This window comes from Saccostrea echinata, unplaced genomic scaffold (assembly GCF_033153115.1).
Source record: "Saccostrea echinata isolate AGI-Se365-2 ecotype Australia unplaced genomic scaffold, CSIRO_AGI_Sech_v1 ptg000001l, whole genome shotgun sequence".
NCBI classification, from domain to species: Eukaryota; Metazoa; Mollusca; class Bivalvia; order Ostreida; family Ostreidae; genus Saccostrea; species Saccostrea echinata.
The window spans coordinates 28094671-28119260 of NW_026889750.1; the positions used below are offsets into that span (position 1 = coordinate 28094671).

Genomic DNA, 24590 nt, shown 5'->3' on the forward strand with positions numbered 1-24590 from the left:
CCGCTTTTGATATGTTCAAATGAGTGTTTCTTTAACTTAGTTTTCCACTTTTTATGTTAAAAACCTAAAAAGGAAAAATATTGTAAATTTATGGACCATGTTTTGAATTCTTAGCAAGTGCTTTCCGTCATTTGTTCCGAATGCCATCGGAATGCCTCTTCAGTTTTCAGAAAATGACCTCTGAACACCATGAATGTTGAGAAATTTGGGTAAGTAACTAAAATGATACAGTAATAAGTTGTAATTAAGAATACGCAAGACAAACATTCGTGTTTTTTTTTTTTTTTTTTTTTGTTTTTGTTTTGTTTTTTTGCCTAGTAATTTAGCTTTTAAGAGAAAAAGTATGATTTTAAATAATCATTAGACTATAGTTCGGTATATAAAATCCTGAAGGAAATTCGAAATAAAGTTAAATGATAGGCCCCTATATTTTTAATTCTTTTATGCAAGTCCACAAACAAATTGCAGAAAATATTTAAAGATTAGGCCGAACGTAGAAAAAAATAGTCTCGCAAGTTGACGCAGCTATGTCGAGCTTAAAAATTTAAATTAAACTTTCTGTAAACATCATGCAGGACATGATCATCATGATATAGTATAAATGAAACAGACCCTGTAAGAAAAAAATAGCTGTAATTTAATAATTATTTATTAATATAATGTGGTCCTCTGCTGTTAAAATACATATGCAGTAAAAAAAGGGTGAAGCAGATTTGATACAATACATGGCTGAAGGAACGTACGAAATGAAATTTAGGTATACTATAGAAAACATTGCTCCTTTATGTTTGGACCCCCTCAATAATAACCTCTGATGATCTATTTTTTACTTTTGCTTTTGGCCCCCCTAAATAATAACCTCTGGTAATGTATTTTTCTTTTGCTTATTAAGAAATTTTTAGTTTGTAGCCTCCCCCAACCTGAAACTGAAAAATGTTGTTTGGTTGTGCTCACCCCCCCCCCCCCTCCAACTAAATTACGTACGGGCCTATTCTCCATCCCTGAGGTTTTCTTTCACCAAAGAAAGATTAATTGGTAACAGTTCAGATATATAGCAATATTTACGGAAGGGAATATTCTCGTTTAATTATGAAGATGTGACAGTAACTAAATGTTACACAGTGAGTGTAACATTTATTTAATATTATTGTAACAGTTAATGTTTACAAATAGTGAAATACTGATACTATGAAATTTTAATGGATATATAGAAAATATACAAGTACAACCATTATTGTAAACCACATACACGAAAAGCTTTTTTTTTTCCAAGCAATTGGAAATTCTTTACAAATCATTATCGCAGCCTAGTTCCCTTCATTATTTTCAGCAGTTCAGTGACGGAGATAAAATGATCATTTGGGGTTTATACCCCCCCCCCCCCACCACCACCAAATGAAACTAAAAAATGTTTGGTTTTGGTCCCCTTCAACTGAAATTGATTCCTACTTACCATGCTTACAGGCTTAACTATGAAGATGTGACAGGGAGTGTAAAAACAATAATTGTTCAGACGTATACATAAGCTGATATAAATATCAAATTTTAATGGATAGATAGAAATTAATATACAATTACAACCATTTATTATAAACTACATAAAGATAATTTTTCAAGCAATTTGAAATTCTTCATTTTTTAAGATAATATTGTATTTCGTATATATATGTTTATAGGTTTATTCGTATCAACAAATCTGTGTACGAGTTAATAACGCACCCTGGGTTCCCTGCATTTTCAGTGACAGAGAACCAGATATAAGAATGCAGGGAAAAAAGCCTTGTTACAAGGTTTGAGGTTTGTTTATTTTATATTTTAATTTACACTTTTTTAAAATTATTATGCAAAACTCTGTGTGCAGATGAATATTTACATTTTAATGTTATAAGTCGTTTTGTGGTTCATTTATTTGCGGTGACTGTCCCACGTGTGTTTACCTGTTTACATTCACCTACTGACAAAATATACCTTCTGTAATCATGACTGTTGTAATCTTGTTTTTATGTTAGTTTACCATATGTAACTTGACTGTTGTATAGATTTATAGCGATCACTGCAAGCTTTTAATATTTATGTGAAGAGAAATTTCAGACTATCAATCACAGGCACTTGTTTCATATACGGTGCACCCCTACTTATTTTTACCACAAGGTATCTAACTCAATTTTAGGCACCCTGCTTCAAGCTCGTATTTTGTTCATATATCAATCATTAACCTACTTTAAAATGACATTGTTCGCTTCATGAGACTTTTTTCTTGTCAAATAAATCGTTTCAGACGTCTCTGGTCGAGACTCTTTATTGTAGAGCACTCATTTATTCCTCGAAAATTACCTTGATACATTGTTAAATTTAAGACTTTAGATGGGATACAACTTCCAGTTGGGGTAGAATAAAACCAGAGACTTCCAAGTATTCCATTCCGAGGTCTCTGGTTTTATCCTTCATTTATAACCCCAACCGCAAATTTGTTTTGAAAATTACCTTGATACATCTTAAGACTTTAGATGATACAAATTTCATTTTTTTCACAGGTCACAGGGTTTCAACTTAAAAAATAAAAATTCTCACCGTTAAGATATGTTGGAAATTTTAGCGTGATATGTTGATAATTTGCCAAATTATTATGTAATAAAAGGGACTTTATATGATCACCCGGCGCTGTCACTTTAGTTCAGTCTTCACAACAATTCTTTTTCAGCACATGCCCTTCGGGCATGTAGACCTATCATTTTTACCCAGCGCATTCAAATTTGTACATGCCCTACTCAAAATTCTTACATTTACCAGTATTGTGCTACAAAAAAAAACATTAGGTATAAAGGTTTTATATTAATTTTTTCAGCATTGTATTTCTCCGTGACTGTACCACGTGTGTTTATTCACCGTGATTGCCATTTTCTAAAGCGTTTTTGTTCATTAATAACTTTTGAGTTGCATGCTGGTCATTTGTTGGCAGGTTTAGCTGAACTGAATTTCAGAAATGGGATCATGACTGTAGTGCCACAGTATGTGGCATCGATGAACGTCTCGTAATTTAGCAAGAAACTTCGAGAAAACAAATAGGTTAAACTAAACACTTCAATGATTAGATTGACAATCATTTGACAGGTCGTATCGAGAATGTAGACAGGCAATCCATCTAAGACATTACATATAGCAACGTTTACGGGAATAATGGGGGTAGGACAGAATAAATGGCAAGTAAAGATCGTACAATGAAAGAAGATTCACATATGCCCTCTTCGGACATGTAATTTGACAATTTTTACATGCCCAGCTGCAAATTTAACAGGTCCCTGGCATTGGACTCCCGGGTTATTTGGAAGACTGTTAGTTTAGTTTCATGAGGTCCGACAACATTGTTTCTCAATGTCTGCTCCCTCTACCCCATACACTTATCTTGATAAAATTATATAAATTATATTATTAATTACCCTGGTATATAAATTGTATAAACCGGTCTTGTTATAAATTATATAAACTGGTCTTGTTTATATAATTTTACAATGTCATAAACAGCTGCTTAAGTGCATATAATATTGTATTAAATGGATTTATATATAGGATTAGGGAAAGATCCTCACTTGATTATGCCAGCATATTTTGCTCGTAGGAGTTTATTATCTACCACACATGATCAATGTCACTTTTGGACGTGAATGACTTTTGACACCCTAACTTCAGTTCAAATCAACGTTAACTTTATGTGACGTCTTTCTGAATCTTTTTTGGCATGTAACTTGGGTAAAAACAATTAAAGTACTCTCGATGCATTTGATTTCTCTTAGCCCGTTTAAACATTTCCTAGGTCTATACCAGTTTTTGCAGGGGCGAAACTATATAGAAGTTGGAAAAGAAACCTATCCCCTTTTTGACGTATTTGGTTTTCAAGGGGTGAAAATTTTCAATGTTACACTCAACTACATGCAACATTTATTATATTATACTGAATGTTTTATACAAATACAAATAATAGTGAACCTTGAGCGCATAAATCTGTGCAGTCACTATTTTTTGGAATATCACCCGTCGTCAAGCAATGTTGACTGTTGCGACACTGGAGGGCGTGGCTTCATTATTCAGTGGGTAATAGTGCTTTTTAACAAATGTTTCTTGACGAATCAGATTGATTCATTTAATATACCTGAAAGTACAATATTAATTAATTGTCATCATTTTCCTATATTAGCTTTTTACTGGTAATGGTTTTGAAATGATAGGAACATGCACTGTTCAAAAAGTCTTAAAATGTTGTTTTGGCTCAATTTCTTTGTTAGATTACTGTGTTGAACTAAGGCAGGTCAATTAAAGTAACATGATCCAATAGATTCCATGTACATTTAGTACTGTAAAGTAGACAAATTTATTGTTCTCACAAATATTTCTCAAATATTGATTTAAGTTGGTCTCCTGAAGGATGTATTAATGCAATTGGTCTGCTTAAGGTATAATATAGACATGCATATTTTATTTTGAATTTGTATTATGTCAATCATTAGAAATATATGGATCTTAATTAAAAAACATTGTTTTTATTAGAATTTAAGATATGTATAATAGGCATATATTCTTCATGCTTTTCCATAATTAAGTCCTTTTTTACAGGGTCTCTGCTAGAATCACGTGGACCCCAGTGTAACACATCTATGGAAAGAGAGAAAATCTCAGCTCAAGGGTCAACATGTCTTTATTCCAAGAAAGGTAAATTGATAATTTTTTTCTGCTAAAATACTCTTTTATAAATTATAATATCAATGCAAAAGAATGAACAAACAACATACCTAACAACATTTTGAAAATGAAAGTGCAATAACAGTTAATAATTATGATCAATTGAATGAATGTTAGGCCAACTTTTTTTTATATTCTGTTTTACGGGAGCGCCGACCCTAATTTGGGCTAAAATGAAATAAAAATAAAAGTCCCCAATTCAAGTTTTATTTTTATTTCTCCCGCCGATAGTTTATTTATAGTCTCTGAAAAAATAAAAAAAAATATAAATAACCTTTTTACAAGCCTTTCAAAATGCGATTTGTCATTGGCTGAGGTAAATAGATTCATCCAATCACAGTATTCGTTGCGTGGTGTCAATGTTATATATTAGAAAAAGTATAAATTTTAATGAAAGATTGAATGAAATAGACGAATCAGTGATCTTGATCAAATGTCATGCGGAGGGCCACGTGGAAATCGAGGTTCTGTCAACCGCTTGTTTTGAAAGGTTCTGAGTACGTATTATCTTTGACAATTGCTTCAATACATTGAAATACGTCTTGAAGATTTTTTAAACTTAATTTTAAGACAGAAATGTTTTCTTTTACAAGTAATGACAGAACACTAGAACTATGTAGAACTGGTAGAAAGTGGCGTGACTGAGGAAATTCGAGTCACAACTTTCACTCGTTTTATGACAAATATTGGAATTCAGAATTACCTACGAAGATATATCAGTATATATGCTTGATGCTTGATTGATACAAGACATTATCTCCTTTTTTATTGCTTTATGGAATTTTGCGTGCTATGTAACAAATTAATGTACATTGATTGTTCAGCGTATTCATATCAGCTGATGTAGTGTATATGTATAGCTCTTGTTTAGTAAAACAACTTTTTTTTTACCACTAGGGAAAAGTATTGTTGTAAATGATACGCCCTTACAAATATTATTTCAATTCAAGACCTGGTTTCTTTTTTCATTCAACAGTTGTGGATTAGGACCATTTTCAACAATTAAATTTTTAAAAATTCTGCAGTAAACAGAATATTGTCATGTGTATTTTACATGTGTATACTATGGGAAAGATGTGTATTTTCTACAATTATATTGAAAGTTAGCATGCTCAGAAAGAAAACATAAGGATAAAAAGATATATATACTACAGATTGAGGAAGTTTGAATATGTTTTCAATAGAGATATTGTGGTACTTTTTTCAACCTACGTATATATTAATTGGAAGTGCGTTGAAAAAAAAATATTATACAACTTTTCTTTTTTTCATGTCTCATGTGCACTTCTGTGAATTAATTTATTTTAGCTGATCCATTGAATGTCTCACTGTATTTTCTACATAACTTTGCCAGAACTAGTCCAAAATCCTCAGATCTTGTAATTTGCTGAATACCGAAAAATAAAAGATTCTGAAAAGTTTATGAGGGGTGTGACAGAAGTCCTATAGGTTTACTGTGGTGACAATATGATATTTGACATTTGAGAGAAGACTATAGATTTGTATGTTTGATTTGCATTAATGTTAGAAACTGCAAGCTTTATACTAGAAATGCACCCCTGCTCCAAATATCTAAGAGAAAGTTAAATTTAAAATAGTTCATTGATCCATTAACAGTACCAATTCTGTGTTTTGTGTACATAAGTTTTTCAAATAGCACTGTTTTTCTAACAAATTAAGGTCATACAAATAAAATTCCAACCTTAATTAAAAATAAAAAATTTTATTGCATTTTTTCATTTTATTTTTATTTTTCTGACCGACTGCTTAAATTCCGAGCTTTTATTTTTATTTTTATTTCGACCCCCCGACTCAAATTTTTGAAAAAAATTCCCATAAAACAGAAAATAAAAAAATGTTGGCCTTAATAATCCAATCAAAGTCCTTGTTGTATATCATTTTTGCTAGGGCTGTGTATTGAGCAAAAAAAAAGAAGAAGACATTTTTTAATGCGATATGCAATATATTGGATTCTTTAACAATTCTGTCAAAAAAGTCTTATAAATCATTATGCATGAATTTTATAAAAATAATAATTGTTTTGCAACTCATTTTTAATTTTTTGTCTCACTGTCTTTAAAAATTACACTTCAAATTCAAACTTTTCTTGACTGTAAAATCAACATGCTAAGTAAAGTTGTCTATGTATTTTTATGATTTTGTAATAATCATCTAAGATGTGCTACCTCCTTAACGATTATATCATTTTTGATCAGTTTTAATTCAAAACAGTTAAATATAATCTTTGGTGATTGAAATTCCCAACTTTTTCACAGAATTACATAAAAAAACTGCCTGCCCAAAATGTATTGGAATTAAGTTATTTTTTGGATACGATATATTCATTAATCTAGATATGTATCAATATATTTGGTGCAGCCCTAATTATTGCTGGTTCATAAATAACTAAAAAATAAACAAATGCCAAATGTTGGCATGGTTGGCATTGCAACTGTATCTTACACATTCAAATCAGGCCATTCTTACAAGTTTTGAAACATGTTGGATTCTTCACTAGTGCCGCTACTACAGAGAAGACAGCTTGTTTATAAACTGTGTCATTCAAAGTTTCAGTATATATATGAGAAACACAACAAATCTGAATGCTTAGCCATTACACTAAATGATGAATCTACTTTATTGTGTTATTTATTGACATTTGACAATCATGATTTATAAATCATTTTGAAATTTTTAAAAACAAATTAAAGCAATTCCCATCAATTCCTCCCTAGACAAATATATTAATGATAATTTTTACAGCAATACCTTGCTGTAAATTTCAATTCAAGTGATTTGATTTTTGATTTTTTTTTTGTTTGTTTGTTTGTACATTTATGGTTAATTTATCCTTAGAAAAAAATTAATAAGAAAGTAATTTTATTAAAATTTTATAACTTAAATAATGTCTAGATTCATGTATTGAATCATAAAATTGTTTTGAGAGATGTATCGTATCATAATGTCTGTGTATTATCCAAACCCAATATACCTACATATCACGATGTATCATTTCAGCATTTATTTGTTAGTGTTGTTTGATTTGTTTTGTATATGCCCTTTCCTGCTCAGAAAGCAGAAAGCAGAAGTTCTTGCTTCATAATTGTCACTCAAGACCTGAAACTGTATTAGAAATCTGTATGACGTGTGAAATTTCATATCTGTTTTGACATAGTTGTTAATTTGTATAACAAAATGCAATAATACAACACAATTGATTTAATAGCATTAATTTTTGTATCAGCAAAAAAAAAAAAAAATATTTTCCCTACCTACTGACCCAAGTGTTTAAAGACTCAATCGGCAATGCCAAACCAACAATTTTTTAATTGTGGCCTTATCCACTGATATTTCTTTTGTTCTGATTCTTAGTTTCTTTTGTTCTGATTTTTTGTTCATTGAAAAAAATTGACGCCTTTTCTTTAATTCCTTAATTTTCAAGTTGAAGAGTGCATCCCGACAATCAGTTATGATGTTACAGTGTCCACTGTCCAATCCGACAACTGTGCAATCCAGCACACTGGACTTTCCGACCATTAAAACTTAAATATTTTATTCCCAAAAATTTCTTTATAATATATATAGAATAAAACACTGTATATTCCGACCACTGTACATTCCGAATTCTGGTGCTTTTTGTCGACAAGACTAGATAATTACCTTATGATTTTACCTGGGTAATTCGACATAATTATACATTTGTACCATAATTAGTCGCTAGTTCCATTTGGGCACAAGCTTGGTCTACTTAGTAGTTAATTACATGTATTAGTTTGATGGTGTTTATATAAACAATAAATGAACTGTGTTTGAATTTAAAAATTAGGCAATCAGTACTCTTCGTTGTTATCAATTTTATTCTCGCATTGACAAAATAGCATCCACGCGATAGAAAATAAAAAGGAGTACCTGATATTTAGATTGCCTTTACCTAACAGAATAAATAAGATTTTTTGCTTGAAATTGAAATCAAACATGCAGTCAGAGTCCTTTAAAGTCATGTCTCCCTAAAAAATGAGTACAGCAAACTACTGTATAACATGTAGACAACACACAATTTGAAGACAGCATCTCGTCTAATAGAAAATGTTTCATTTCCGGGTTAATATACACTGAATTAAGTGAGACTGTGCACATAAAAGATTTGCAGGAAGCAAAAAACTTCCACTTTAAGTAGACCCATTAAATTTTAAAATGTTAATGTTGTTTGATAAAAATTAAATCACAATAACAATGTTTTAGAGGTACGTCCCATTTGTTTGAAAAGTCACGAGAGGGTATTAATAGCACAGTCTATCTTGAGAAGTTAACAATGCAGAAAAAATCGGAGAGAAATGTAGTGTAGAAAAAAAAATAAAACCACTGTTTACAGAAGGTAGACAAAATATTTAATATCTACTGTTAGTAAGTAAAATGCTAAAAATTAAATTGCAACAACTCAAAGTGATTGGCAGTTCCATCTGTTTTGCACGTTTAAAAGAAATTATCGTATATTACTACAGAGTTTACTAGTGCTGTAACAAATGATGTGTCTCAAAGAAATGTTAATCAGCCGAAGGTATATTTTATACAACAAAGAAACACACACACACACACACTTTGACAATTAAATACACATGTACTCTAAACCTAACGAAAAATTTTTTTTTTTCTGTATGAAGTCACCTGACATTTATCATAATGCTCAGAAATATTCAACACTGGGTAATCCGACACACTGTCTAATCTGACATTGATTTTATTCCCCTTCAACATGTTGGATAAGACAGGTTTCACAGTATATCAATGACGTAATGTATGCAATATATAAATAACTGTCCCACCTGCCTGCTAATGTGGAAACAAAACTTCCCTCCATAACAAAAGAGTGCACCAATGGAGATCATTCGGCAAACCTCGGCTGATTCCGTCACCTTCATCAAACGTTTGATGAGGTACGAATCGGCCGAGGTGTGCCGAGTGCAATGGAGATAATCTCGAAACTTGTGTAGTAAGATCAACTCCTAACAATGCACCACTTTTCAGCATTTATATTCATTGCTTAAGGGTTTATTCTTACTAATGAAATAAGTTGTGGTGATGCCTATATTTACTGTAAGACATTTGTAATAATGAAGCATTTGTGAGATGTACCCTTTATCAGTTATTTACAAACAAGGCATTTGAAGAGGATGAGCACAGTGCATTTTTTTTATCTGAAGTTAAGGTGATTTTAAGCAAAAAACATTTCTTGTCCATATTTAGAAAGCAAAATATTTTGACTTAGTTTAAAGTTTTATAAACCCATTAAACTTGTTAAAAAATTAAGTATGTAAACTAAATTTTGAATAAAGAGTTGGTCCTCTGTGTAAAACTTGCTCTGTGAGCAAGTTGGAATTACAATGCCTTTCACGATTCCTTCACAAAAAATGGGGTGATGACCCACAATATTAATAAATGTAGATTAAACATCCTATTTATGTCAGTTATTGTATTAAATGAGCTTTCAACCATTTTATGCTTTATGGTTTTAAATAATATTTTATATTTCATAAATTAGACAGTGAAATTTGCAAAAAAAAAAAAAAAAAATTATTGATTTTTAAACTGTTGTTACATTTAGGAATGTGGGTATATGTACATATCCTGTTCAAGTCTTTGTGTATCACATTATATCATGATATACTTCAGACAAATTAGTACACCCGTAGTTTTGAATACAATTCATACATTGATTTCATTTGCCGCAATGGTCTCTTTAATATTGCAATAATGCATTTGGTCTTCCTAATGCATGTATAATGCAGGTACTGTATATACTCTATGTCCAACTTATAGGTGAGTCATAAAAAGATTAGTATTTTGAAACCAGGTTAAAACATCAGAGCATTGATTTGAAATTGTCAATTGATTCTGGCAAAAAGTTGTACCGATTTATAAGCGGGTCAATAGCAAATCCCTCCAAAATAACCTCAAAAAATACAACTGATTTATAGGCAGACCACCTTATAGGCGAGTATATACAGTATAGTTTTTGTTGAATTTTGCTAACAGCAAAACACTATGAATAATGAATTTTGGAAAAAAAGATTATTAAGTTTAATGATGCATGTATGTAGTATAGAAATATTGTTCATATGCCTGTACATGGTACAAATATGCATTTTACAGAGTGTACATATGCCAGAATCATATGGACCGCAGACTGGCCCTGGTGATTCCGTTAAGAAAAAAGAGGAAAAATCAGTGCTTGTGCTCATTGGTCATTGGACAAAGGTAAATAGATTTATTTCATGAAACTAAACATGTAAATTACTAGGATATTAAAATATCACAATTAAAATACATGTACTGATTTATGTATATATGGATATCAGTTGGTCTCCTTGATGCAGTTATATGCATTTGTTATCCCTTTTAAGTGGATCTTTTAAATATTATGCAGTTTATTTAGAAGCTCTTTATTATCTGCACTGTTCACTTTTACAGGGTGTATGCCAGAATTTTTTGAAGAACAGTCTGAATCTGACATGGAAAAAATGAAGAAAAACAGCCTTCCTGTTTATAAATCTACATTCTGACAAAGGGTAATTTTGTTTAGTTCAATTAGAAGTGCACATTTAATTTCAGTTGCTTTCCTTAATGATATATTATAGCATTTTTATTCCCTTATGAACAATATGTATACTTGTAAAGCATGTATCACAAAATCTTCTGCAAACAAAGTTTTGGGTGTATATTGCTTGTTGCTTAACGTCCCTCTTGAGAATTTTTCACTCATATGGAGACGCCACCACTTGCTGGTGGAGAGCTGCAAATTTTTGTCCTATACTCAGCACTTACGGCCATTGAGCATTGAGGGATCTTTATCGAGCCAGCACCTACTGTGACACGGGACCTCAGTTAATACGTCTGTCTCATCTGAAGAACGGGTCTCCACATTCCACAGTGGGATTCAAACTCGCTATGTAAGGATCAGCTTCTTTCTCCGCGACTCTAGAGTAGACGCTCTAACCACTGCATCTGCTCTACTTTGGCAACTTTGGGTGTATATAAGCATGGTTGTATATAAGCATAGGAATCATCATGTCCATCTGTCTGTTCATGTGTTTGGCCACTTGTGTGACTAGCTTTTTTGTTCCAATTCTGGCTGAGATAAATTGATTTAGGTCATCTAAATACAAACAAATTAAGGGAAATTACTATGGTATTGGGATGAACATTTTGGAATACTGTCTCATTGTTCCATTGTAGTTGGTCTCTTTAATGTTGTAATAATGCATCTGGTCTTCCTAATGTATGGCATACACATGCATGGTATGCATGTATAATGTTGTTAAAGTTGGATGAATGTAAAACAGTTCTTGCGTGATGACAAAGGTAAATAGATTTAGTTCATGTAACTAAACATGTAAATTACTAGGGTAATAAAATCTCTCGTTTTGAATACTGATTTACATGTGGAGAGTAGTTGGTCTCCTTAATGCAGTAATAATACATTTGATCTTCCTTATGCATACTGCATATTTATTTTTATATAAATTTAATGGCTGACATGTATGAGGGTTGATCCAAAAGTTTGTTGAATTTCTTCATATTTTATTTATTTATTAGTGAAAGAGGTTGAATACTGATTTAGATGTGGATAGTAGTTGGTCTCCTTAATGCAGTAATAATACATTTGGTCTTCCTTATGCATACTGTATATTATATAAATTTATTGACTGACATGTACGAGGGTTGATCCAAAAGTTCGAGGAATTTCTTCATATTTTTAGGTCACCTGAGTAACTCAGGTGACCTATTGCTATCCGTTTTCGTCCGTCGTCGTGCGACGTACATTAACATTTGAACATTTTTAGCTTCTTCTCTGAAACCGCTCAACCAATTTCAACCAAATTTGGTATATAGCATCTTTGGGTGAAGGGAGAGGGCAAACAAACATTATTTTAAAGATTGCCTTAGCATGTCGTTTATTCTGTGCATTTATGGCAATTAATATTAAAATCGTCCAGACCTGTTAAAACCCATGGATGTCCACAAAAATGTTACTCAAATCAAATTTCATGTTAAAATTCGAAGTAAATATAAATACCTGTGTAATTGTATAATGGTGTAACAAATGTTTAAGAATGCCATATTTAAATTTCAAAAATTGCTCTAAATGTGCATGAGATAAATATCTAAATGCTGTGAAGAAGCACTGTGCTACAATTACCATATTAAAGAAGTGATTTTAATGAAATCTTGTTTCTAAAAAACCTGTAGAAAATTTAAAGAAAATTAGAAATCACGATTCTTACCCCAAAACCATCAGATGGTATGAAAGCCTTCAAACAATGTGTTTTACATAATTCGCATTTCCAAAAACTGTGATCATTAATTTGCCGACCTATTATTGTATGTTCTAATGAAGGAGAATTCATGTGCAAACTTCTACATGAGAAGAATAAAAGTATTGCCGTGTCCTGCAAGAAAACAAAATCACATTATATTATCAATTGCAGATGGTGTCTACGTCTTTCAACTAATTTTGCAACGGCAAGAGTATCTTCTATGTAGTAACTGTTTTGAACCAAGACATCCTACTGACAACTAAGTCCATGATACAGAGCTTTCTACTGCCTTGTTTAGAATTTTACATGTCGAGAAATTTATGGTCAGTGTAATGACGTTTGCAAATCTAAATCTTCATTACGTCGAGTTTAGACTTGCATGTGAATTTCATGGTCCCTGTCCCCCTGGGGCCTGAGGGGCGGGGCTAAAACCACCAAAAATAATGCAATCTTTAAAAATCTTCTTCTTTACTCCTGGACATCAAGCAGTCAAACTGTTCGCATCATTGTAATAAGCATTGAGCCCTCTACCAAAATTTTGAAATTCATGGCCCCAGGATCAGGGGTTCTGGTGCTAGGATGGGGCAATATAGATCATATAGTGAAAGTGCATTATTTCTTTGAAAATCTTATTCTCTGCTCCTGGGTATTAAATAAAGTAACTAAGTACATAGTTATGAAAAGCAAGACTGCCTCTTCCAAAATTGTGAATTTCATGGCCCCAGGGTCAGGGGTTCTGGTGTTAGGGCGGGGCTCTATTGATTATATAGTGAAAATGCATTAATTCTTTGAAAATCTTCTTCTCTGCTCCTGGGTATTAAATAAAGTAACTAAGTACATAGTTATGATGAGGAAGAGGGCCTCTTCCAAAATTTTGAATTTCATGGCTCCAGGGTCAGGGGTTCTGGTGTTAGGGCGGGGCTCTATTGATTATATAGTGAAAATGCATTAATTCTTTGAAAATCTTCTTCTCTGCTCCTGGGTATTAAATAAAGTAACTAAGTACATAGTTATGATGAGGAAGAGAGCCTCTTCCAAAATTGTGAATTTCATGGCCCCAGGGTCAGGGGTTCTGGTGTTAGGGCGGGGCTATATTGATTATATAGTGAAAATGCATTAATTCTTTGAAAATCTTCTTCTCTGCCCCTGGGTATTATTTAAACAAACTAAGTACATTGTTTTGATATTCAAGATTGCCTCTTCCAAAATTGTGAATTTCATAGCCCCAGGGTCAAGGGTTATGGTGAAAAAGGGGGAGGGGCTCTATTGATTATATAGTGAAAAAGCAAAATTTCTTTGAAAACACTCTTTTCTGCTTCTGGTTAAAAAGCAAAGAAGCTAAGCATATAGTTATGATGAGCATGATTGCTTCTTCCAGAGTAGTGAATTGCATGACCCCTGGGTCAGATGTGCTGGTGTAATGGTGGGGCTCTTGATGATATAGTGAAAATGCATTAATTCTGTTAAATAATCCTGTCTGCTCCTTAGTGTTAATCAGATAAACAAAGTGATTACTTACATGTATGATGAGCAAACTTCTGGTCCCAGGGTGAGAGGCTCTGGTGTTTCTAGGTGTGTGTGTGTGGGGGGGGGGGGGGGGGCTCTATTGATAATATAGTGAATCTGTAGTAAAAAATGCATTATTTCTTTGAAAATCTTCTCTGCACCTGGGCATATCAGAGGCAAAACAAGTAAAAGTTTTCATAAAGATTTTTGAACATCTGGCTTCGGGGCCACCAACGTATAAAATCTCAGCTCAAATCTCAACCTCAAATCTTAGATTTCTGCCTCAGCTGAGATTTTCCTAAAACATCATGCCACCAACATCTCTGAGATTCGATCATCTCACGTAAGCTGAGATTTGAGAAAAATCTTGGACTTATTCTCGTTGTTATATACGACCTTTTTTTCTGAAAATGCATGAATTTGTTGAATCAATGATTGAATTTACCTTTTAGTCAGTTATTTATGCAATATTTTAGTGAATATCACGAAAAAAACACATCCCACACTTCCTTCGTCTTTTATTTGTTGTTTCGAGTCATTCAACAAAGAGGATTCCATTTCGACATTTGTGACAATTTTCATTGAACCCCCCGTAAAAAATCCCTACAGAAGAATAACACAAAAACATATCTAAACTTTGTAGTCTTGGTTCGTCTGTCGACATAAACACACAAAAACATACACCGAGGCGTCACTTCCACCATTGTGACGTTACATGTAGCAGGTAGGCGGATCAAGACTATATTCCCCAGACTGATTAAAAGAAATCATTTTTCTTTGTTTGTTATATATGTTAGATATATCTGTATAATTCTTAATTCTCCATAGCAAAAAAAAAAAAAAAAAATATGAGTCATAGGGACTATTTAAATTTAGAATAAACCTGAGTGAATTTTTTTTCTAGCAGATCCACAAAAAAAAAAATGCTCAGTAGGCCTATATCATGTAAATTTCTCACATGCTGTAATAAATTTCGCGAGTATACCATAATTGTGGAAAAACAGCAAACATATCCAGGAGCAGGTAACATACGCATGCTTAGTTTTACAGGATTTAATTTATCAAGGAAATTTCTCGAGGAACTGTTTAATTGTCGGTGAATTTCAGCTCATATCCCCCCAGAAGGAAGAAAAACCGGCTGAAATTTGAACTAAGGGCATGTATAGGGAAGCGGCAAACTAACACATCGCATTTTTCTACGATCCCCTGTGACAAAATGTCTCGGAAAGTCTTCTTTTTTTTTTTTTAGATAAATAATAAACAACGAATATAGCACCACTTGACAAATAATCATCGTTACATTGAAAACCCAAATCAATCTCGCATACGCTCATTGAGTAATGAGAAACTGATTAATTTCTAATTGTATCGTAAATAAAAGTTTCACTGCGTAATGATGTAATTTTTAAAAAAAAAAAAAAGAACCTACGGATCATACTTTTTTGCTTCAAAATGTAAGTTGTCGTACTAAAAAATACTGTTTGTTAAAAAAGAATCTATTCTTGCAAGTACTATAGCTAGCAAGTACATTTGAATAGATGCAGTCCTTCTTGTGATTTATACATGTATTTCAGAATGGTCATAAGTCAAGTTTATTCTTATAAATAATATAAATGGTCAAGGATTTAAGTACGCACAATACATTGTGAGTATAAAGTCGATCCAAATTCTCAATCAAGAATTTTATAGATTTAATTAAGAACCAAATTAGACAGACTGCTATCATCTGTAATAAATAAATGGCGATTTACATATTATTTCGAAAGAACAGAAGAATTTGTACATGAAATTCTAGACAGATTTCTTTTAATATTTCGTATAATATTTACCTTAATAAATAGTAAAATATAACTTCCTGGGAAAAAAAATAGGGGACCGAGGAGTTTTGATATTTTATCTAATCATATTTCCTTTTCTGATATACATGAACATTGTGAATTACATGTAATAAAAATGTCTTGTCACAAATAGCTCATTTAAATATGAATTAAATTAATTATATTAATTCCTGTACGAATGAAGATATAAATGTTATGTACGAACGTGCCACTAGAATATTCTATTCTTTATTTTTTTCTTTATTTATTTTTTTCTTTTGGTAAAGTTTAAAGTGCTTGATTCCATGCGTGGACAATATTAATATAATAAGAATATTTACATGCGCGTAATTAACCCCCCCCCCCTTCACAGGATAATCAAGTTTTGGGAGAAATTAACATCCTTTCTGTGCTTGTATGTTAATTTCGTGTATTTATTGATTAAAATGTGCCACTGTCACAACATTTGCGATCATTGTACCATAAAAAAAAAATTGTGAGATTTTGTTTGAGACTGGTATACATCAATCTCAAGATTTTCTGAGAAATCTCAGAATTTTTTCTCAGCTGAGTCGGAAAAAACGTTGGTGGCACGCATGTTTGAGAAAAATCTCAGACGTGAGAATCACTGTAAATAATGTACTTGAAAGGTTAATAGTATAAGAGAATTATGCAAGGTTTTTTATCGTATAATACAAAAAGTACTTTCATAGTTTTAATGATCAGGTAGACTTGTAAGTAATAGATGAATAAAATTGAGACAAAAATAACTTGTCTTATTCAATGTTCATCAAAGACCAAAAGAGTCCAATGTAAGAGATTTTCAACAAGGAATTAAAATACCGGGTAGTACAGAAGCACTAATAGTTTGTTAATAACTGTATGGTGATAGTGATAAATGGGGAACAGATTAGAACCTAATTTATGAACTGTTCATGAACACTAGACTAATTATTTTGTTGATCCTGATCACCCTATTTTTCTTGCTTTTGGGCAACAAAGCTTCACCTTTCAGTTCATTTTATACTCTGTGGATCCTCTTAATTGTTGTATTATAATCAGATGACCGTTAAGGCCCTTGGGCCTCTTGTATTTATTTATTAGTGAAATTGGTTGAATACTGATTTACATGTGGAGAGTAGTTGGTCTCCTTAATGCAGTAATAATACATTTGGTCTTCCTTATGCATACTGCATATTATATAAATTTAATGACTGACATGTATGAGGGTTGATCCAAAAGTTTGTTGAATTTCTTCATATTTTATTTATTTATTAGTGAAAGTGGTTAAATACTGATTTACATGTGGATAGTAGTTGGTCTCCTTAATGCAGTAATAATACATTTGGTCTCCCTTATGCATACTGTATATTAATATAAATTTAATGACTGACATGTACGAGGGTTGATTCGAAAGTTCATGGAATTTCTTCATTTTTTATTTATTTATTAGTGTAAGTGGTTGAAAATTACAAATAAGAATTATATAGACACTTGTTGAATTTTTTTAATAAACAATATTTTAAATATTTATGATAGTAACTCTATGGCAGTTGCCATAGCAAAGGATGTTTGAAAATGCAGGGGAGACATTTACTCGTTCATTATCATTTTAATTCTTAATACGTGAAATAAGAAAAATCCTGCACTAAGTGGCAAATAAAACGAAAATTTTGTCATAATTACGATTGCTTGACCACTAATATACCTTTCTGTGAGAGTTTTACTGATTTAACTTGATATTTAGATTATTAGTTGATGATTTCTTGTTCATATTTTAATTGTTAGAGAACATCACATTTTGGTCAAGTTATAAGTTTTGTTAAAATCTTGGGAACACTCTGACTTAAAGGGGTATACTACTGATACAGGCTGGAGAAAAATGCATTAAGCAACTGATTTACCAGTGGCATTAGAAATTTAAGAAAAACAGAACTTCCATGGAGGTTGATTAAAGGTGTGGCCGCCTTTTGGAGGGTCTGTTTTTCTCATAGACAAATTAAGAGCCATTCTCTGTAATGACTTGAACTTTTATATAGGAGCTGTGGCACGCATAGTCTCAGAATTTCTCCAAACTCTCTATGATAAAAGTCTTTGATACCGTAAACTCAAATCGGGCAAAAATTGGTTGCTACGTGTCACGGTTACCATAGCAACATGTCCTAAAGTTTGAAAAATGGCATTTTTCAACATCTTCAGAGTCCCACAGTTAACGTTTGCAGCAAAGCAAACAAGTGGCAATGACTGTTTCTGAAAGTTGAAGGCCTGGTGTCTTAAATGCATGATAAACATGTTTGGTAAATCATCTATAACATACGTTACTATGGAAACAAAGTATTCAAAAGTAATAATTTTGTTCATTTAAATTTATAATGTCATACACTGAAGAATAAAAACTATTATAGGTTGAAATGCAAGCAAATAATTGAGAAGAGATCATTGTAACATATACCAAGGACAAAATATGATATTTCTTATAGGTTGGCAATGGTTGCCATGGTTTTAATACCACGAAGGGATTTTAAATTTACTTTCCTAGTGTTTTAATCTTATCCTATCTTTTTAAAAAGCATATTTCTATATAACTGATGATCAATTTTTAAAGGCCTTGGTGTGACCTTAATTTTCACATTTCAAAAAATTCAATTTCAATTCTTTAAATAGTGCGTTGCTATGGAAATAAAGCAAAAAAATATGCATAAAAATCTGAAAAATACTCTGTTTCCTTGGATACGTACCGTTGTATGTAGATTCCCGAAACTTTAATGATTGATATATGTGAACAACTAACCTGACTTTAAATTTTGACTATCACCCAATCTCTAACTGGATGCAAAAAGCTGGCACATAGGGTCTAATATTGACAAAAAATTAACAAAATCGAACATTTTCTCTTCTTGGTAACCATAGCAACAGTGTTGTATTTTTCAACAACCTTTATCAATATATGATATTCAACTTTAGTTCTACGAGATAAATACTATTCAGGGTGATTCAAATAATATTTTTCTTGATTAAAAGGTTAGTAAATTCCTAAAGCAGCAAAAAAATATCACATTAAACAACTAGTACGTTGTTTCCATGGTTACACTGCAAAGCAACAATTAATCTCAATTTTTCTTATGTTGTCGGTGTTGCAAGGTCCTAAGGATGCATATGTGCCAGTCATGAATTTTATTGTTTTTCCTCACGATAGTAGCATTAACCCAATCATAGCAACAGATTTTGCATGGTGACACTGTGTTACCATGGCAACCATGAAAATTATTTTTAGAATAATATTGCCAATACCTAATTACATGAGGTCAAATATTTTTTATTGTTTTTCTTACGTTGTTGATTGAGTTTGATCATGTAACATCTTTCATTTGTGAATATTGAGCGTTTTTCAGCATTTTTCAGCATCTAAAACGTATTTCAAATGTACCCATGGTTACCATTACTTAGAGATAAATTCTAAATAGTTTCTTTATAGCATAAGTGGAAACAAGGTGTCATGTTTTTAGGAGAATGGTTTGTTTGTTTTTCTTAGTCTTTATTAAGGCTTAATAAAGATTCAAAGTAGCTGAAAATCTCAATTTTTTCAACTTTTCTGGCTGTTACCATGGCAACCAAGACCCATAGCAACGGAATTTTATTTGATATATGTTTCTGGTGTCAAGTTGTAATAATAGGCAAAGTTTTATCAAAATCGGTGACCATGCGTGGCAAAGAAGTTCAAGTGGTTACAGAAAATCGCTATTAAGCGTTGATGGACGTTGACCGCTGACGTACTGTGTTTGACTTTGCTTCTGAAATTGGAACACCATATGCAAAGATGGGGAGTATTTTTGAAATATGAGTGTAATATTAAGATAAGTTGATCCGTGTGAGAGGATACCAAGGCTTTTCTTGAGAGAGAAAAGGAGAAAAAGGCAGAATATTCTGTAGAATTACTTAGTCGAATTGAACATGAGGGTGAGATGCTCCTATAACGCTCCTATAATGTGACATGACATACTTAACTTGACGTTACGTAGAAGTCTCCCCCTGATTTTACAACTATCAATGTTCAGAAAGCTCGTGTGACCTTATTGGTAATTGGAACATGGTGAAAATATCCAGTATTGTTGCATAAAGACTCCATATTATAAATATGCCTATTGTTTGCTTTCATCAAATCACAATAAAATTTTAGAGATAATTAAATTTCACAAACTTTTGGATCAACCGTCGTATTAGAAAAAAGATGGATCTATTAGATTGAACAGGTTATAATTCACCTGAGTCATTTAAATTACTTATTGCTATCTGTGTTTGTTCAGTCATCATGTTTCAAGTGTTGTCTGTAAACTATTGAACATTTTCAGCTTCTTTTCTGGAACCAGTTTCAACTAATTTCTCAGTTGAAGTATACAGACATAATATAGAAGTGATTTTATTGACTTTCTCAATCTATCCTGAATTTAAAAATGTAAATATAAGCATTTGATTGTAAATATTGAACATTTAGCATCTCATAACCAGAGTTGGAAATTACTGACTGCCCGAAGTAGTCTGTTTTTCAGGTAGGCAGGGACAAACTTTAGATTAACCTCGGTGGTCGAGGTCATTTAAACAGCTAATTCCTGTTTTCCATTTTTTTTTTTCAGGGTATAGTAAGTCTATAGAAAATAAGTAAAATATAGTATATCAAAGGAACACTTCTAGTTAAAAATTTGAGTTGACCTTAGGACCAATATTGGTTTCAGTCTTTAGAAAAAGCTTATCGATGTATGTTCCGATCACTGACTTTAGGCCACATGTGTGTAGTTTCTTGTTTCTCATGTATTGCTTTAGTTCTACGTTAATGGTAATCTAACAACCAAGCTTTATGACAAATGAGATGGCTTTAACTTTTCAATTGTCAACTTCCCTTACTTATTTAGCAATATACCTTCATCACCTGCATACAGGGTTTATATCTCTCAGTTGATTTGATACGAAAGAGCATCCTCTATGTTTGAAATTTTTTTAAAACGAGGTAAGTTATTGACAAATAAGCTGCTGAAACAAGAATATCAGCAGTCTTGTTTAAAGTTATCATTTTGTAAATTCTATGGTCGATACAATGACTTTGTCAGCAAATACAATTTATCATTAAGTCAAATGCTGAGTGACGTTTTTCATACTTATTGTTAGGCCATTATTTACACACTGAATTATCGATGGATTTTTCCATTGTTTCCCAGTTGTGACAAGGAGCACATGGCGTGTGTGACCGGTCTGCAGGGGATGCTTACTCCTCCATGGCACCTGATCCCACCTCTGATGTTTTGGAGGTCCGTGTTTGCTCTGCTCCTATTTTGTATTTTTTGATGGGCTTTTGAGCTTGAATACTGTTTGTTATCTCGATATATTTCATTCTAGTCAACTGTGTGTTCATATGATCCTACCTCAGTATTTACAGAATTATACATCCTTTGTATGAGGGTCATTCTTGATGTCTGACTGAGTAATGGCAATGGGACATAAAACCTTAACTGACCTTACCACATTCTTTTCTAATCTGAAAACCCTCATGCATTTTTAGCATAACATATCGCCAATGCACACATTTTTCCCAAGGAATGAACTGCATCTACTCTGCATAGAACAGTATCTCTCCCACTGGCACAACAGTACTATTACATGTCATTATGTTCTTGAAAGGAAAACACAGCAGTTATTGCTCAGCAAGATTCTTTTTCCTGACACCTGCAGTATCGAGTAACACAAAGTGAATGATTAGTGTCCTCGAACAAAGTGTGCTTACAATGAGGTATAGTTCCGGTTGATTGCATTTAGTTAAAGAGAATTTATGATCTGCATTTCTGTAGATGTCTTTTATATCAACACCAAACATGCATTTAAGGAAGAAAATATAAGTAAAATGCAAAAGCCTGTATAAAAAAATCAAAGTGCAAGGACAAGTGCACTTAAGGAATGCTTAATGGGCCTTTTTTCAGTGCTGTATTACTTTAGAATATATTACCAAATTGTTCTCTTTTAGTAATAGTTAAACACAAGTGGACATTTCTAATTAAAATCACGCTAAAACATCAATCAGCATGGATTTGAAACAAATGAAGTTTTTTAAATGCCTATAGATCCGGAAAGTCATATCAAACCCATTTTGAGTTTCAATTGTTTATTTAAATCAAGGGGAGGAGGCATTTAAATCTTAAATCAGACACTTGAACAATCTGATGGTGGATCATTGACAGGCACATTTGCCGAATGATACTTCTTGCGCTATTTTACCCGAGAAAAAAATTGAATGAAGTTGTATAGATGCCTGTATCCATAGTGATCAAACTATGAAATTGGTATGCTTGCATTTGAAATAATGCAATAAGTATTAACATTAGTTCCTTTATATTTTAAAATGAAAAAAGGTGTATTTGGGTGGCTTTCAATACTGGTACCATTGTCTTGCTTGAATGTTAAAAATGTTTGACACTTTTATTTATGATGACATTTTAACGACACTAAACTCTCTTAACCCTTCTGTGTTCCTAACCCTCCCGTTTTCCTAAAACCAAATACATGTACATACAAACTTCTCTATGCGGCATGACTTTGATATAATGATACAAAACGTGGCTATGCTTTACAGTGAGCATCTTTGAGGAATGTTTACCTGGGTAGAACTCACGTGACTACCGGTATTTTAAATAATTTATTCCATGGGTGGGTTCAACATAGCTAGATCATACAGGTAAATCTAAGCTCTTACTTGCTATAGGAAAAACATTGAACTTTTCATACATTTTTTTAATATTTTAAGTACAAGCCTAATCTTGTACAAATTTCCTACTTTCACACAAGTTTTATAAATGTATAATGCATTTTTTGTCAATCACACAAGTTTGTACAACGTTAGGCTGACAATAAACAAAAGCTTTGAAATGAATGATAATTTACTCAATTTACTATAGAAAATCACGAATGTTGGCTGACCCCTACCACATTGTATGGCTTTGCTCTTTGTATATTCATGAATTTCAGCAATAAAATTTGTTGAATTTAGGGTTTAGATATCAATTAATGATCTGAGATGGAAAATTAAGCTTAATTTGATTCTTCATTATTTCACATTTTACCGGGGCCCATAAGTGCACTCGTTCTTTAGTGTTTATACAGGTAAAAAGTTTGAAAAAATAAAAATGTGCCAACAAATGGATTCGAACCAGGACACTAAAAATGTTCATGGTGAGAGTCTGCGGTCTACCATTCTGGGCTATGCTGACTATGAGGACATTTGTAATAAATATAAACCAGTAAGATAGAAATAGGTTTTCACGTTTTTTGTAGTTTTTTTTTTTTATATAAATCTAAAGCAGGGGTACGTGCCCCTAAAAAAACCTTGTTTTAAATAATTGCTTAAATCAAAATCTATCAAAATTTCATAATTTAATTTAGGGGCAGGCAAAGGGTGATTATATTGCATCTATCGGGTATAAATTTTCTTATCAGAAAATTGTAGAGATATGCAAGGTTAATTAATGACAACATTTATTTTTCATTTTTGCCTAATACTTTTATGATTTTCACTAATAAATTGATGATTGAAAAAAGCCTTTAATATGACTGCTGATTTTATCTCCATCTGTTAATTTTTAACACCTTTTCTCGTGATTATAGGAGATAGAGAACAGATTATGATTTCTAACATTTACTGTTACAGATCATTTCCTTGAGATAGGTGGAACCAACAGTCAAATCCAGACACCTTTAAGAAAAGTAAAAATCTGACTCAGGTAAAAAAAAAATCATTTACAGTTTTATCAATTAGTAATTTTTACCTTAATTAACTGGACAAATCTCATTTGACGATATACAGGTCAAGAATGAAGAGTTTAAAGCCTAGTAGGGATTTTGGTCAATCATAACAGGTAATCTGCAGCCCCTATTGGGAATTTTACACTCATATGGAGACGCCACCACTTGCCAGTGGAAAGCTGCAAATTCTGTCCTATACTCTGCACTCACAGCCATTGAGCAGTGAGGGTCCTTTTTCCTGCCAGCACCTACTGCGACATGGGACCTCAGTTTATAAGGTCTCATCCGAAGGACTGGTGTCCACATCCCACAGTGGGATTCAAACCTGTGATGTAAGGATCAATTCCTTACTTCGTGACTCTAGAGCAGACGCTTTAACCATGGCGCCACGCTTGTGACTAGCTCAGTTTTAAAGAAATCATTCAAGATATTTTTT

General features: G+C 32.4%; 1 long non-coding RNA gene across 1 annotated transcript; it reads left to right on the plus strand.

The window, feature by feature from the left end:
* Positions 1–1769: 1769 nt before the first annotated feature.
* On the plus strand, positions 1770–24354 carry LOC133174250 (uncharacterized). Its single transcript, XR_009719105.1, has 5 exons — positions 1770–1797; positions 4609–4704; positions 10885–10989; positions 11203–11300; positions 24060–24354. It is a non-coding gene; the product is annotated as an uncharacterized LOC133174250 (long non-coding RNA).
* The last annotated feature ends 236 nt before the right edge of the window (positions 24355–24590 follow it).